Source organism: Lissotriton helveticus, chromosome 12 (assembly GCF_964261635.1).
Source record: "Lissotriton helveticus chromosome 12, aLisHel1.1, whole genome shotgun sequence".
In the NCBI taxonomy this organism is placed as follows: Eukaryota; Metazoa; Chordata; class Amphibia; order Caudata; family Salamandridae; genus Lissotriton; species Lissotriton helveticus.
In genome coordinates this window covers 132,927,351-132,943,331 of record NC_136073.1, presented here as the reverse complement: position 1 = coordinate 132,943,331, position 15,981 = coordinate 132,927,351, and the positions used below count along the sequence as shown (strand labels likewise).

General features: G+C 40.6%; 3 non-coding genes across 3 annotated transcripts; all 3 read right to left on the bottom strand.

The window, feature by feature from the left end:
- Nucleotides 1-2,758: 2,758 nt before the first annotated feature.
- On the bottom strand, nucleotides 2,759-2,840 carry TRNAS-AGA (transfer RNA serine (anticodon AGA)). The gene has a single exon. It is a non-coding gene; the product is annotated as a tRNA-Ser (tRNA).
- A 5,796-nt stretch (nucleotides 2,841-8,636) lies between these two features.
- TRNAS-AGA (transfer RNA serine (anticodon AGA)) lies at nucleotides 8,637-8,718 on the bottom strand. The gene has a single exon. It is a non-coding gene; the product is annotated as a tRNA-Ser (tRNA).
- A 2,854-nt stretch (nucleotides 8,719-11,572) lies between these two features.
- On the bottom strand, nucleotides 11,573-11,654 carry TRNAS-AGA (transfer RNA serine (anticodon AGA)). Its single transcript has one exon. It is a non-coding gene; the product is annotated as a tRNA-Ser (tRNA).
- Nucleotides 11,655-15,981: the final 4,327 nt, after the last annotated feature.

The following is a 15,981-nucleotide window of genomic DNA, read 5'->3' as shown; positions in this document are numbered from 1 at the left end:
AAAATAATGTTTTTTTAAGCAGGCACATTCTCTCCTAAAAACAAAAATTGCATGAGTATATCTCTAGTTTGGAAAAGGATAGGCTTTCATGCACACTCTCATGTGGCACTCAAGTTTTTGGGACCCTATTGCACTCTGTTTTCGTGCTGCTTTTAGTCTTTGGCCCATATTACAGACGTCTACCATCTTTGAGTATTTGAGGCTCCTTTGTAAGTGCTTTATCTTTTTTACTTGAAGAGCTATATAATAAAGGGGTCAGGGAAAGATTGCATTTATGGAAGATAAAAGAAGGCACACTTGTCCCACCAAATGCCGTAGAGAAACCTGATGTTTTACTCATGTTATCCTTAGTTTGTTTTTGTTAGACCTTGCATTCTTAAGATGGCCTCAACCCTACCTTATTGCTTTTCACCTACACATTTTGCTGTATCTTTTTGTTGGCCTTAGGACTCTGATCACTTTATCGCTACTAATCAGTGCTGAAGTGCACATGCTTCTTCCCTAATCACGTGTGTAATTGGAGTATACCTGACTGACAGATTTAATTGACTTGAAAGCCCCTTGTAAAGTGGAATACCATATACCCAGGGACTGATTGTGCTGCCCAAAGAAGTAGCATTTCAAACCTGTCTCAAGCCTGCTACTGCAGTGCCTGTGCTGCAGTGTACTGCCACTTCGACTTGCCATTTAAAACTACTTGCCAAGCATTAAACTCCAATTTTATTACATATAATTAACCCCTAAGGTAGGCCCTAGGTAGTCCTAGGGGCATCATGCTATGTAAGTAAAAGGTAAGACATGTACTGTGGTAGTTTGCATGTCCTGGCAGTACCAAGCAGTCTATTACATTTTTCACTACAGTGACGTCTACCCCTCACATAGGTTAGCATTGGGTATTCCCTTATACTTTTTGGGGGGTAATTCCATATCAGAGAGGAGAAGCTTTATTTATTTATTGATAAATCCTATTTACTGGTGAGGTTGGATTTAACTTTACTATTTTATAAATGCCATTTTCAGAGAGTGAGCATTTCTCTGCACTTACTGCTCTATTTGCCGGAAAACCTGTCTCCAATTGACGTCTGGATTGGGCTGCGAGACAGCTACATTTGTGCATTCCCTCTAGACAGCCACAACACAGGTCACTCAACTGCAACTGCATTCTGATTGGCATGGGGGAGAGCTCCATCCCCCCCACCGCAAATAGGTTCAAGAACGATAATTTATGTCTGTAGGTACAATATAGCTACATCTTATAATCATGTGTGTTTAAATAATTTGTCGTTAGATCGTTTAAATATTTTAAAGGATCTGTTTTTAATAGACATTTTACAAAAACAACTGGTACATTTGGTAATTCTGTAAAAGAAAAACCCAACTGCCGTGACATTGCCAACCACAATGCAGTGACTCGGATTCGAACCAAGGTTGCTGCGGCCACAACGCAGAGTAATAACCTCTATACGATCACAGCGAGCTACTTGGGCTCAATAACATACAGTGACATGGAGAATTTATAATTCGGAACATTCAGGGAACTCCTGTGATAGGCTGAATGTGTTCATTGCTTCCTCATTCCTTATACAAAGGCTTTGTCTCCTCAGTGGTTGATAGGCTGAATCCGTTTCCTGGCCGCCTGCTTGTGAACTGCCAGAAGTGAAAGATCACACATACACTTGTGGGCCTGTGATGGGACACCAATAGAGAGAAACACACCTGGCGCAGATCTTCTATTCTGTCTATTAGACCTGCATCTCCCCTGTACCTCCTCAAGCCATCTGTATGTGAAGCAAGAAAAAGTTAAGGTGCGGTCCATATACACTTTTATAGGGAGGATGCTGCCATGAGCTCCTCCCAGCTAATCACACAAACAGCAGTAAAGCAAGATAACTACACAGTTAGGGGGGACTGCATGGTTAGGTTTTTGAGGAATTATTGAAACTGACCTCAGTGACCCATGATCAGAGCTGTGGCTAATGACTGCGTGCCTGATTATGATGAAGCAAGCACCATGGCTCGTAGGGGCCCCACAACACGCTTTTCTTAGCTCATTGAATTAAAGTATAAACTCTGCCATGTATGAGTGGTAAAGGCTTGTTAATTTGGTTGCTTTTCCAATTCACGTCTGACAACAAGATGAAGGAACATTGGGGCATCAGAAGCTTTGGAAGTAGCCACCAACCTCAGAGAAAGAGAGAAAGAGGGAAAAGGCAGTATGAGTTGTGGAGAAAACAGCAGCAGGTACAAGGAGCTCAAATGAGATTAATGGCGCCTAAATAGAGCACATAAAGGAACAGTTACAAATCTAAGAAAAGGGAAAGAAAGACTAGGAAAAAAACACGGAAAGAGCCTGTAGATAAAATTCTCTTCCTGGGACAGCAGGCTAAGAGAAATTACACTGGGAGCAGTTAAGCTTGTAACACGGGGAGAATAGAAAAGAAAATGCAGTTTTATGAAGTGTGTTTGCCTAATCCAGCAAGCACTTTTGTTTTATTTTTCTATTTGCTTCTTTTATTGGTAAAGTAAGTTTCAAGTGCATGAATGGTATGACTGAGAGAGCCACGGTATAATAATTTGAAGTGTTTGCACCAGCACTAATGTAGGACGAGAGTTATAGCAAAGATATGAAAGGGGTAGCGATAATAAATATGTGAAAGGGCAATAGTGACACCAAAATAAGCCACCTATTTATAAAACTGACATGGAAGAAATTCTAAAGGTTAACTTCTGAAATTGTAGCGGATGTTAAAAAGGTTCTCGTTGTTGGCAGGATTCGAATCTGCGCAGGGAGACCCCAATGAATTTCTAGTCCATCGCCTTAACCACTCGGCCACAACAACTCACTGTAAGTTTTGTGCAAATAATCTGTATGAAAGTTTTCAAGGTGTCCCACAGCAAATTCCTGGTATTCTGCAATGCACTTTTTTAAAATAATGTTTTTTTCAGCAGGCACATTCTCTCCTAAAAACAAAAATTGCATGAGTATATCTCTAGTTTGGAAAAGGATAGGTTTTCATGCATACTCTCATGTGGCACTCAAGTTTTTGGGACCCTATTGCACTCTGTTTTCGTGCTGCTTTTAGTCTATGGCCCATATTACAGAAGTCTACCATCTTTGAGTATTTGAGGCTCCTTTGTAAGTGCTTTATCTTTTTTACTTGAAGAGCTATATAATAAAGGGGTCAGGGAAAGATTGCATTTATGGAAGATAAAAGAAGGCACACTTGTCTCACCAAATGCCGTAGAGAAACCTGATGTTTTACTCATGTTATCCTTAGTTCGTTTTTGTTAGACCTTGCATTCTTAAGATGGCCTCAACCCTACCTTATTGCTTTTCACCTACACATTTTGCTGTATCTTTTTGTTGTCCTTTGGACTCTGATCACTTTATTGCTACTAATCAGTGCTGAAGTGAACGTGCTTCTTCCCTAATCATGTGTGTAATTGGAGTATACCTGACTGACAGATTTAATTGACTTGAAAGCCCCTTGTAAAGTGGTATACCATATACCCAGGGACTGATTGTGCCGCCCAAAGAAGTAGCATTTCAAACCTGTCTCAAGCCTGCTACTGCAGTGCCTGTGCTGCAGTGTACTGCCACTTCGACTTGCCATTTAAAACTACTTGCCAAGCCTTAAACTCCAATTTTATTACATATAATTAACCAAAAGGTAGGCCCTAGGTAGTCCTAGGGGCATCATGCTATGTAAGTAAAAGGTAAGACATGTACTGTGGTAGTTTGCATGTCCTGGTAGTACCAAACAGTCTATTACATTTTTCACTACTGTGAGGTCTGCCCCTCTCATAGGTTAGCATTGGGTATTCCCTTATACTTTTTGGGGGGTAATTCCATATCAGAGAGGAGAAGCTTTATTTATTTATTGATAAATCCTATTTACTGGTGAGGTTGGATTTAACTTTACTATTTTATAAATGCAATTTTTAGAGAGTGAGCATTTCTCTGCACCTACTGCTCTATTTGCCTGAAAACCTGTCTCCAACTGACGTCTGGATTGGGCTGCGAGACAGCTACATTTGTGCATTCCTTCTAGACAGCCACAACACAGGTCACTCAACTGCAACTGCATTCATCTGCATTCTGATTGGCATGGGGGAGAGCTCCATTCCCCCCACCACAAATAGGTTCAAGAACGATAAATTATGTCAGTAGGTACAATATAGCTACATCTTATAATCACGTGTGTTTAAATAATTTGTCGTTAGATCGTTTAAATATTTTAAAGGATCTGTTTTTAATAGACATTTTACAAAAACAACTGGTACATTTGGTAATTCTGTAAAAGAAAAACCCAACTGCCGTTACATTGCCAACCACAATGCCGTGTCTCGGATTCGAACCGAGGTTGCTGCAGCCACAACGCAGAGTACTAACCACTATACGATCACGGGGAGCTACTTGGGCTCAATAACAAACAGTGACATGGAGAATTTATAATTCGAAACACTCAGGGAACTCCAGTGATAGGCTGAATGTGTTCATTGCTTCCTCATCCCTTATACAAAGGCTTTGTCTCCTCAGTGGTTGATAGGCTGAAACTGTTTCCTGGCCGCCTGCTTGTGAACTGACAAGAGTCAAAGATCACACATACACTTGTGGGCCTGTGATGGGACACCAATGCAGAGAAACTTACCTGGCGCAGATCTTCTATTCTGTCTAGTAGACCTGCATCTCCCCTGTACCTCCTCAAGCCATCTGTATGTGAAGCAAGAAAAAGTTAAGGAGCGGTCCATCTACACTTTTATAGGGAGGATGCTGCCATGAGCTCCTCCCAGCTAATCACACAAACAGCAGTAAAGCAAGATAACTACACAGTTAGGGGGGACTGCATGGTTAGGTTTTTGAGGAATTATTGAAACTGACCTCAGTGACCCATGATCAGAGCTGTGGCTAATGACTGCGTGCCTAATTATGATGAAGCAAGCACCATGGCTCGTAGGGGCCCCACAACACGCTTTTCTTAGCTCATTGAATTAAAGTATAAACCTCTGCCATGTATGAGTGGTAAAGGCTTGTTAATTTGGTTGCTTTTCCAATTCACGTCTGACAACAAGATGAAGGAACATTGGGGCATCAGAAGCTTTGGAAAGTAGCCACCAACCTCAGAGAAAGAGAGAAAGAGGGAAAAGGCAGTATGAGGTGTGGAGAAAACAGCAGCAGGTACAAGGAGCTCAAATGAGATTAATGGCGCCTAAATAGAGCACATAAAGGAACAGTTACAAATCTAAGAAAAGGGAAAGAAAGACTAGGAAAAAAACACGGAAAGAGCCTGTAGATAAAATTCTCTTCCTGGGACAGCAGGCTAAGAGAAATTACACAGGGAGCAGTTAAGCTTGTAACACGGGGAGAATAGAAAAGAAAATGCAGTTTTATGAAGTGTGTTTGCCTAATCCAGCAAGCACTTTTGTTTTATTTTTCTATTTGCTTCTTTTATTGGTAAAGTAAGTTTCAAGTGCATGAATGGTATGACTGAGAGAGCCAGGGTATAATAATTTGAAGTGTTTGCACCAGCGCTAATGTAGGACGAGAGTTATAGCAAAGATATGAAAGGGGTAGCGATAATAAATATGTGAAAGGGCAATAGTGACACCAAAATAATCCACCTATTTATAAAACTGACATGGAAGAAATTCTAAAGGTTAACTTCTGAAATTGTAGCCGATGTTAAAAAGTTTCTCGTTGTTGTCAGGATTCGTACCTGCGCAGGGAGACCCCAATGGATTTCTAGTCCATCGCCTTAACCACTCGGACACAACAACTGACTGTAAGTTTTGTGCAAATAATCTGTATGAAAGTTTTCAAGGTGTCCCACAGCAAATTCCTGGTATTCTGCAATGCACTTTTTTAAAATAATGTTTTTTTCAGCAGGCACATTCTCTCCTAAAAACAAAAATTGCATGGGTATATCTCTAGTTTGGAAAAGGATAGGCTTTCATGCATACTCTCATGTGGCACTCAAGTTTTTGGGACCCTATTGCACTCTGTTTTCGTGCTGCTTTTAGTCTATGGCCCATATTACAGAAGTCTACCATCTTTGAGTATTTGAGGCTCCTTTGTAAGTGCTTTATCTTTTTTACTTGAAGAGCTATATAATAAAGGGGTCAGGGAAAGATTGCATTTACGGAAGATAAAAGAAGGCACACTTGTCTCACCAAATGCCGTAGAGAAACCTGATGTTTTACTCATGTTATCCTTAGTTTGTTTTTGTTAGACCTTGCATTCTTAAGGTGGCCTCAACCCTACCTTATTGCTTTTCACCTACGCATTTTGCTGTATCTTTTTGTAGGCCTTAGGACTCTGATCACTTTATCGCTACTAATCAGTGCTGAAGTGCACGTGCTTGTTCCCTAATCATGTTTGTAATTGGAGTATACCTTACTGACAGATTTAATTGACTTGAAATCTCCCTTGTAAAGTGGTATACCATATACCCAGGGACTGATTGTGCCGCCCAAAGAAGTAGAATTTCAAACTTGTCTCAAGCCTGCTACTGCAGTGCCTGTGCTGCAGTGTACTGCCACTTCAACTTGCCATTTAAAACTACTTGCCAAGCCTTAAACTCCAATTTTATTACATATAATTAACCAAAAGGTAGGCCCTAGGTAGTCCTAGGGGCATCATGCTATGTAAGTAAAAGGTAAGACATGTACTGTGGTAGTTTGCATGTCCTGGTAGTACCAAACAGTCTATTACATTTTTCACTACTGTGAGGTCTGCCCCTCTCATAGGTTAGCATTGGGTATTGCCTTATACTTTTTGGGGGTAATTCCATATCAGAGAGGAGAAGCTTTATTTATTTATTGATAAATCCTATTTACTGGTGAGGTTGGATTTAACTTTACTATTTTATAAATGCCATTTTTAGAGAGTGAGCATTTCTCTGCACTTACTGCTCTATTTGCCTGAAAACCTGTCTCCAATTGACGTCTGGATTGGGCTGCGAGACAGCTACATTTGTGCATTCCCTCTAGACAGCCACAACACAGGTCACTCAACTGCAACTGCATTCATCTGCATTCTGATTGGCATGGGGGAGAGCTCCATTCCCCCCACCGCAAATAGGTTCAAGAACGATAATTTATGTCAGTAGGTACAATATAGCTACATCTTATAATCATGTGTGTTTAAATAATTTGTCGTTAGATCGTTTAAATATTTTAAAGGATCTGTTTTTAATAGACATTTTACAAAAACAACTGGTACATTTGGTAATTCTGTAAAAGAAAAAACCAACTGCCGTGACATTGCCAACCACAATGCCATGACTCAGATTCGAACCGAGGTTGCTGCAGCCACAACGCAGAGTACTAACCTGCACTATACGATCACGGCGAGCTACTTGGGCTCAATAACATACAGTGACATGGAGAATTTATAATTCTGAACACTCAGGGAACTCCTGTGATAGGCTGAATGTGTTCATTGCTTCCTCATTCCTTATACAAAGGCTTTGTCTCCTCAGTGGTTGATAGGCTGAAACTTTTTCCTGGCCGCCTGCTTGTGAACTGACAGGAGTCAAAGATCACACATACACTTGTGGGCATGTGATGGGACACCAATGCAGGCAAACACACCTGGCGCAGATCTTCTATTCTGTCTAGTAGACCTGCATCTCCCCTGTACCTCCTCAAGCCATCTGTATGTGAAGCAAGAAAAAGTTAAGGAGCGGTCCATATACACTTTTATAGGGAGGATGCTGCCATGAGCTCCTCCCAGCTAATCACACAAACAGCAGTAAAGTAAGATAACTACACAGTTAAGGGGGACTGCATGGTTAGGTTTTTGAGGAATTATTGAAACTGACCTCAGTGACCCATGATCAGAGCTGTGGCTAATGACTCCGTGCCTAATTATGATGAAGCAAGCACCATGGCTCGTAGGGGCCCCACAACACGCTTTTCTTAGCTCATTGAATTAAAGTATAAACCTCTGCCATGTATGAGTGGTAAAGGCTTGTTAATTTGGTTCCTTTCCAATTCACGTCTGACAATAAGATGAAGGAACATTGGGGCTTCAGAAGCTTTGGAAAGTAGCCACCAACCTCAGAGAAAGAGAGAAAGAGGGAAAAGGCAGTATGAGGTGTGAAGAAAACAGCAGCAGTTACAAGGAGCTCAAATGAGATTAATGGCGCCTAAATAGAGCAAATAAAGGAACAGTTACAAATCTAAGAAAAGGAAAAGAAAGACTAGGAAAAAAACACGGAAAGAGCCTGTAGATAAAATTCTCTTCCTGGGACAGCAGGCTAAGAGAAATTACACAGGGAGCAGTTAAGCTTGTAACACGGGGAGAATAGAAAAGAAAATGCAGTTTTATGAAGTGTGTTTGCCTAATCCAGCAAGCACTTTTGTTTTATTTTTCTATTTGCTTCTTTTATTGGTAAAGTAAGTTTCAAGTGCATGAATGGTATGACTGAGAGAGCCAGGGTATAATAATTTGAAGTGTTTGCACCAGCACTAATGTAGGACGAGAGTTATAGCAAAGATATGAAAGGGGTAGCGATAATAAATATGTGAAAGGGCAATAGTGACACCAAAATAAGCCACCTATTTATAAAACTGACATGGAAGAAATTCTAAAGGTTAACTTCTGAAATTGTAGCAGATGTTAGAAAGGTTCTCGTTGTTGGCAGGATTCGAACCTGCGCAGGGAGACCCCAATGAATTTCTAGTCCATCGCCTTAACCACTCGGCCACAACAACTCACTGTAAGTTTTGTGCAAATAATCTGTATGAAAGTTTTCAAGGTGTCCCACAGCAAATTCCTGGTATTCTGCAATGCACTTTTTTAAAATAATGTTTTTTTCAGCAGGCACATTCTCTCCTAAAAACAAAAATTGCATGAGTATATCTCTAGTTTGGAAAAGGATAGGTTTTCATGCATACTCTCATGTGGCACTCAAGTTTTTGGGACCCTATTGCACTCTGTTTTCGTGCTGCTTTTAGTCTATGGCCCATATTACAGAAGTCTACCATCTTTGAGTATTTGAGGCTCCTTTGTAAGTGCTTTATCTTTTTTACTTGAAGAGCTATATAATAAAGGGGTCAGGGAAAGATTGCATTTATGGAAGATAAAAGAAGGCACACTTGTCTCACCAAATGCCGTAGAGAAACCTGATGTTTTACTCATGTTATCCTTAGTTTGTTTTTGTTAGACCTTGCATTCTTAAGATGGCCTCAACCCTACCTTATTGCTTTTCACCTACACATTTTGCTGTATCTTTTTGTTGGCCTTAGGACTGTGATCACTTTATCGCTACTAATCAGTGCTGAAGTGCACATGCTTCTTCCCTAATCATGTGTGTAATTGGAGTATACCTGACTGACAGATTTAATTGACTTGAAAGCCCCTTGTAAAGTGGTATACCATATACCCAGGGACTGATTGTGCCGCCCAAAGAAGTAGCATTTCAAACCTGTCTCAAGCCTGCTACTGCAGTTCCTGTGCTGCAGTGTACTGCCACTTCGACTTGCCATTTAAAACTACTTGCCAAGCCTTAAACTCCAATTTTATTACATATAATTAACCAAAAGGTAGGCCCTAGGTAGTCCTAGGGGCATCATGCTATGTAAGTAAAAGGTAAGACATGTACTGTGGTAGTTTGCATGTCCTGGTAGTACCAAACAGTCTATTACATTTTTCACTACTGTGAGGTCTGCCCCTCTCATAGGTTAGCATTGGGTATTCCCTTATACTTTTTGGGGGGTAATTCCATATCAGAGAGGAGAAGCTTTATTTATTTATTGATAAATCCTATTTACTGGTGAGGTTGGATTTAACTTTACTATTTTATAAATGCCATTTTTAGAGAGTGAGCATTTCTCTGCACCTACTGCTCTATTTGCCTGAAAACCTGTCTCCAACTGACGTCTGGATTGGGCTGCGAGACAGCTACATTTGTGCATTCCTTCTAGACAGCCACAACACAGGTCACTCAACTGCAACTGCATTCATCTGCATTCTGATTGGCATGGGGGAGAGCTCCATTCCCCCCACCGCAAATAGGTTCAAGAACGATAAATTATGTCAGTAGGTACAATATAGCTACATCTTATAATCACGTGTGTTTAAATAATTTGTCGTTAGATCGTTTAAATATTTTAAAGGATCTGTTTTTAATAGACATTTTACAAAAACAACTGGTACATTTGGTAATTATGTAAAAGAAAAACCCAACTGCCGTTACATTGCCAACCACAATGCCGTGTCTCGGATTCGAACCGAGGTTCCTGCGGCCACAACGCAGAGTACTATCCACTATACGATCACGGCGAGCTACTTGGGCTCAATAACATACAGGACATGGAGAATTTATAATTCGGAACACTCAGGGAACTCCTGTGATAGGCTGAATGTGTTCATTGCTTCCTCATTCCTTATACAAAGGCTTTGTCTCCTCAGTGGTTGATAGGCTGAAACTGTTTCCTGGCCGCCTGCTTGTGAACTGACAGGAGTCAAAGATCACACATACACTTGTGGGCATGTGATGGGACACCAATGCAGGCAAACACACCTGGCGCAGATCTTCTATTCTGTCTAGTAGACCTGCATCTCCCCTGTACCTCCTCAAGCCATCTGTATGTGAAGCAAGAAAAAGTTAAGGAGCGGTCCATATACACTTTTATAGGGAGGATGCTGCCATGAGCTCCTCCCAGCTAATCACACAAACAGCAGTAAAGCAAGATACCTACACAGTTAGGGGGGACTGCATGGTTAGGTTTTTGAGGAATTATTGAAACTGACCTCAGTGACCCATGATCAGAGCTGTGGCTAATGACTGCGTGCCTAATTATGATGAAGCAAGCACCATGGCTCGTAGGGGCCCCACAACACGCTTTTCTTAGCTCATTGAATTAAAGTATAAACCTCTGCCATGTATGAGTGGTAAAGGCTTGTTAATTTGGTTCCTTTCCAATTCACGTCTGACAATAAGATGAAGGAACATTGGGGCATCAGAAGCTTTGGAAAGTAGCCACCAACCTCAGAGAAAGAGAGAAAGAGGGAAAAGGCAGTATGAGGTGTGAAGAAAACAGCAGCAGTTACAAGGAGCTCAAATGAGATTAATGGCGCCTAAATAGAGCAAATAAAGGAACAGTTACAAATCTAAGAAAAGGAAAAGAAAGACTAGGAAAAAAACACGGAAAGAGCCTGTAGATAAAATTCTCTTCCTGGGACAGCAGGCTAAGAGAAATTACACAGGGAGCAGTTAAGCTTGTAACACGGGGAGAATAGAAAAGAAAATGCAGTTTTATGAAGTGTGTTTGCCTAATCCAGCAAGCACTTTTGTTTTATTTTTCTATTTGCTTCTTTTATTGGTAAAGTAAGTTTCAAGTGCATGAATGGTATGACTGAGAGAGCCAGGGTATAATAATTTGAAGTGTTTGCACCAGCACTAATGTAGGACGAGAGTTATAGCAAAGATATGAAAGGGGTAGCGATAATAAATATGTGAAAGGGCAATAGTGACACCAAAATAAGCCACTTATTTATAAAACTGACATGGAAGAAATTCTAAAGGTTAACTTCTGAAATTGTAGCAGATGTTAGAAAGGTTCTCGTTGTTGGCAGGATTCGAACCTGCGCAGGGAGACCCCAATGAATTTCTAGTCCATCGCCTTAACCACTCGGCCACAACAACTCACTGTAAGTTTTGTGCAAATAATCTGTATGAAAGTTTTCAAGGTGTCCCACAGCAAATTCCTGGTATTCTGCAATGCACTTTTTTAAAATAATGTTTTTTTCAGCAGGCACATTCTCTCCTAAAAACAAAAATTGCATGAGTATATCTCTAGTTTGGAAAAGGATAGGTTTTCATGCATACTCTCATGTGGCACTCAAGTTTTTGGGACCCTATTGCACTCTGTTTTCGTGCTGCTTTTAGTCTATGGCCCATATTACAGAAGTCTACCATCTTTGAGTATTTGAGGCTCCTTTGTAAGTGCTTTATCTTTTTTACTTGAAGAGCTATATAATAAAGGGGTCAGGGAAAGATTGCATTTATGGAAGATAAAAGAAGGCACACTTGTCTCACCAAATGCCGTAGAGAAACCTGATGTTTTACTCATGTTATCCTTAGTTTGTTTTTGTTAGACCTTGCATTCTTAAGATGGCCTCAACCCTACCTTATTGCTTTTCACCTACACATTTTGCTGTATCTTTTTGTTGGCCTTAGGACTGTGATCACTTTATCGCTACTAATCAGTGCTGAAGTGCACATGCTTCTTCCCTAATCATGTGTGTAATTGGAGTATACCTGACTGACAGATTTAATTGACTTGAAAGCCCCTTGTAAAGTGGTATACCATATACCCAGGGACTGATTGTGCCGCCCAAAGAAGTAGCATTTCAAACCTGTCTCAAGCCTGCTACTGCAGTTCCTGTGCTGCAGTGTACTGCCACTTCGACTTGCCATTTAAAACTACTTGCCAAGCCTTAAACTCCAATTTTATTACATATAATTAACCAAAAGGTAGGCCCTAGGTAGTCCTAGGGGCATCATGCTATGTAAGTAAAAGGTAAGACATGTACTGTGGTAGTTTGCATGTCCTGGTAGTACCAAACAGTCTATTACATTTTTCACTACTGTGAGGTCTGCCCCTCTCATAGGTTAGCATTGGGTATTCCCTTATACTTTTTGGGGGGTAATTCCATATCAGAGAGGAGAAGCTTTATTTATTTATTGATAAATCCTATTTACTGGTGAGGTTGGATTTAACTTTACTATTTTATAAATGCCATTTTTAGAGAGTGAGCATTTCTCTGCACCTACTGCTCTATTTGCCTGAAAACCTGTCTCCAACTGACGTCTGGATTGGGCTGCGAGACAGCTACATTTGTGCATTCCTTCTAGACAGCCACAACACAGGTCACTCAACTGCAACTGCATTCATCTGCATTCTGATTGGCATGGGGGAGAGCTCCATTCCCCCCACCGCAAATAGGTTCAAGAACGATAAATTATGTCAGTAGGTACAATATAGCTACATCTTATAATCACGTGTGTTTAAATAATTTGTCGTTAGATCGTTTAAATATTTTAAAGGATCTGTTTTTAATAGACATTTTACAAAAACAACTGGTACATTTGGTAATTCTGTAAAAGAAAAACCCAACTGCCGTTACATTGCCAACCACAATGCCGTGTCTCGGATTCGAACCGAGGTTCCTGCGGCCACAACGCAGAGTACTATCCACTATACGATCACGGCGAGCTACTTGGGCTCAATAACATACAGTGACATGGAGAATTTATAATTCGGAACACTCAGGGAACTCCTGTGATAGGCTGAATGTGTTCATTGCTTCCTCATTCCTTATACAAAGGCTTTGTCTCCTCAGTGGTTGATAGGCTGAAACTGTTTCCTGGCCGCCTGCTTGTGAACTGACAGGAGTCAAAGATCACACATACACTTGTGGGCATGTGATGGGACACCAATGCAGGCAAACACACCTGGCGCAGATCTTCTATTCTGTCTAGTAGACCTGCATCTCCCCTGTACCTCCTCAAGCCATCTGTATGTGAAGCAAGAAAAAGTTAAGGAGCGGTCCATATACACTTTTATAGGGAGGATGCTGCCATGAGCTCCTCCCAGCTAATCACACAAACAGCAGTAAAGCAAGATAACTACACAGTTAGGGGGGACTGCATGGTTAGGTTTTTGAGGAATTATTGAAACTGACCTCAGTGACCCATGATCAGAGCTGTGGCTAATGACTCCGTGCCTAATTATGATGAAGCAAGCACCATGGCTCGTAGGGGCCCCACAACACGCTTTTCTTATCTCATTGAATTAAAGTATAAACCTCTGCCATGTATGAGTGGTAAAGGCTTGTTAATTTGGTTCCTTTCCAATTCACGTCTGACAATAAGATGAAGGAATATTGGGGCATCAGAAGCTTTGGAAAGTAGCCACCAACCTCAGAGAAAGAGAGAAAGAGGGAAAAGGCAGTATGAGGTGTGAAGAAAACAGCAGCAGTTACAAGGAGCTCAAATGAGATTAATGGCGCCTAAATAGAGCAAATAAAGGAACAGTTACAAATCTAAGAAAAGGAAAAGAAAGACTAGGAAAAAAACACGGAAAGAGCCTGTAGATAAAATTCTCTTACTGGGACAGCAGGCTAAGAGAAATTACACAGGGAGCAGTTAAGCTTGTAACACGGGGAGAATAGAAAAGAAAATGCAGTTTTATGAAGTGTGTTTGCCTAATCCAGCAAGCACTTTTGTTTTATTTTTCTATTTGCTTCTTTTATTGGTAAAGTAAGTTTCAAGTGCATGAATGGTATGACTGAGAGAGCCAGGGTATAATAATTTGAAGTGTTTGCACCAGCACTAATGTAGGACGAGAGTTATAGCAAAGATATGAAAGGGGTAGCGATAATAAATATGTGGAAGGGCAATAGTGACACCAAAATAAGACACCTATTTATAAAACTGACATGGAAGAAATTCTAAAGGTTAACTTCTGAAATTGTAGCCGATGTTAAAAAGGTTCTCGTTGTAGGCAGGATTCGAACATGCGCAGCGAGACCCCAATGAATTTCTAGTCCATCGCCTTAACCACTCGGCCACAACAACTCACTGTAAGTTTTGTGCAAATAATCTGTATGAAAGTTTTCAAGGTGTCCCACTGCAAATTCCTGGTATTCTGCAATGCACTTTTTTAAAATAATGTTTTTTTCAGCAGGCACATTCTCTCCTAAAAACAAAAATTGCATGAGTATATCTCTAGTTTGGAAAAGGATAGGTTTTCATGCATACTCTCATGTGGCGCTCAAGTTTTTGGGACCCTATTGCACTCTGTTTTCGTGCTGCTTTTAGTCTATGGCCCATATTACAGAAGTCTACCATCTTTGAGTATTTGAGGCTCCTTTGTAAGTGCTTTATCTTTTTTACTTGAAGAGCTATATAATAAAGGGGTCAGGGAAAGATTGCATTTATGGAAGATAAAAGAAGGCACACTTGTCTCACCAAATGCCGTAGAGAAACCTGATGTTTTACTGATGTTATCCTTAGTTTGTTTTTGTTAGACCTTGCATTCTTAAGATGGCCTCAACCCTACCTTATTGCTTTTCACCTACACATTTTGCTGTATCTTTTTGTTGGCCCTAGGACTGTGATCACTTTATCGCTACTAATCAGTGCTGAAGTGCACATGCTTCTTCCCTAATCATGTGTGTAATTGGAGTATACCTGACTGACAGATTTAATTGACTTGAAAGCCCCTTGTAAAGTGGTATACCATATACCCAGGGACTGATTGTGCCGCCCAAAGAAGTATCATTTCAAACCTGTCTCAAGCCTGCTACTGCAGTTCCTGTGCTGCAGTGTACTGCCACTTCGACTTGCCATTTAAAACTACTTGCCAAGCCTTAAACTCCAATTTTATTACATATAATTAACCAAAAGGTAGGCCCTAGGTAGTCCTAGGGGCATCATGCTATGTAAGTAAAAGGTAAGACATGTACTGTGGTAGTTTGCATGTCCTGGTAGTACAAAACAGTCTATTACATTTTTCACTACTGTGAGGTCTACTCCTCTCATAGGTTAGCATTGGGTATTCCCTTATACTTTTTGGGGGGTAATTCCATATCAGAGAGGAGAAGCTTTATTTATTTATTGATAAATCCTATTTACTGGTGAGGTTGGATTTAACTTTACTATTTTATAAATGCCATTTTTAGAGAGTGAGCATTTCTCTGCACCTACTGCTCTATTTGCCTGAAAACCTGTCTCCAACTGACGTCTGGATTGGGCTGCGAGACAGCTACATTTGTGCATTCCTTCTAGACAGCCACAACACAGGTCACTCAACTGCAACTGCATTCATCTGCATTCTGATTGGCATGGGGGAGAGCTCCATTCCCCCCACCGCAAATAGGTTCAAGAACGATAAATTATGTCAGTAGGTACAATATAGCTACATCTTATAATCACGTGTGTTTAAATAATTTGTCGTTAGATCGTT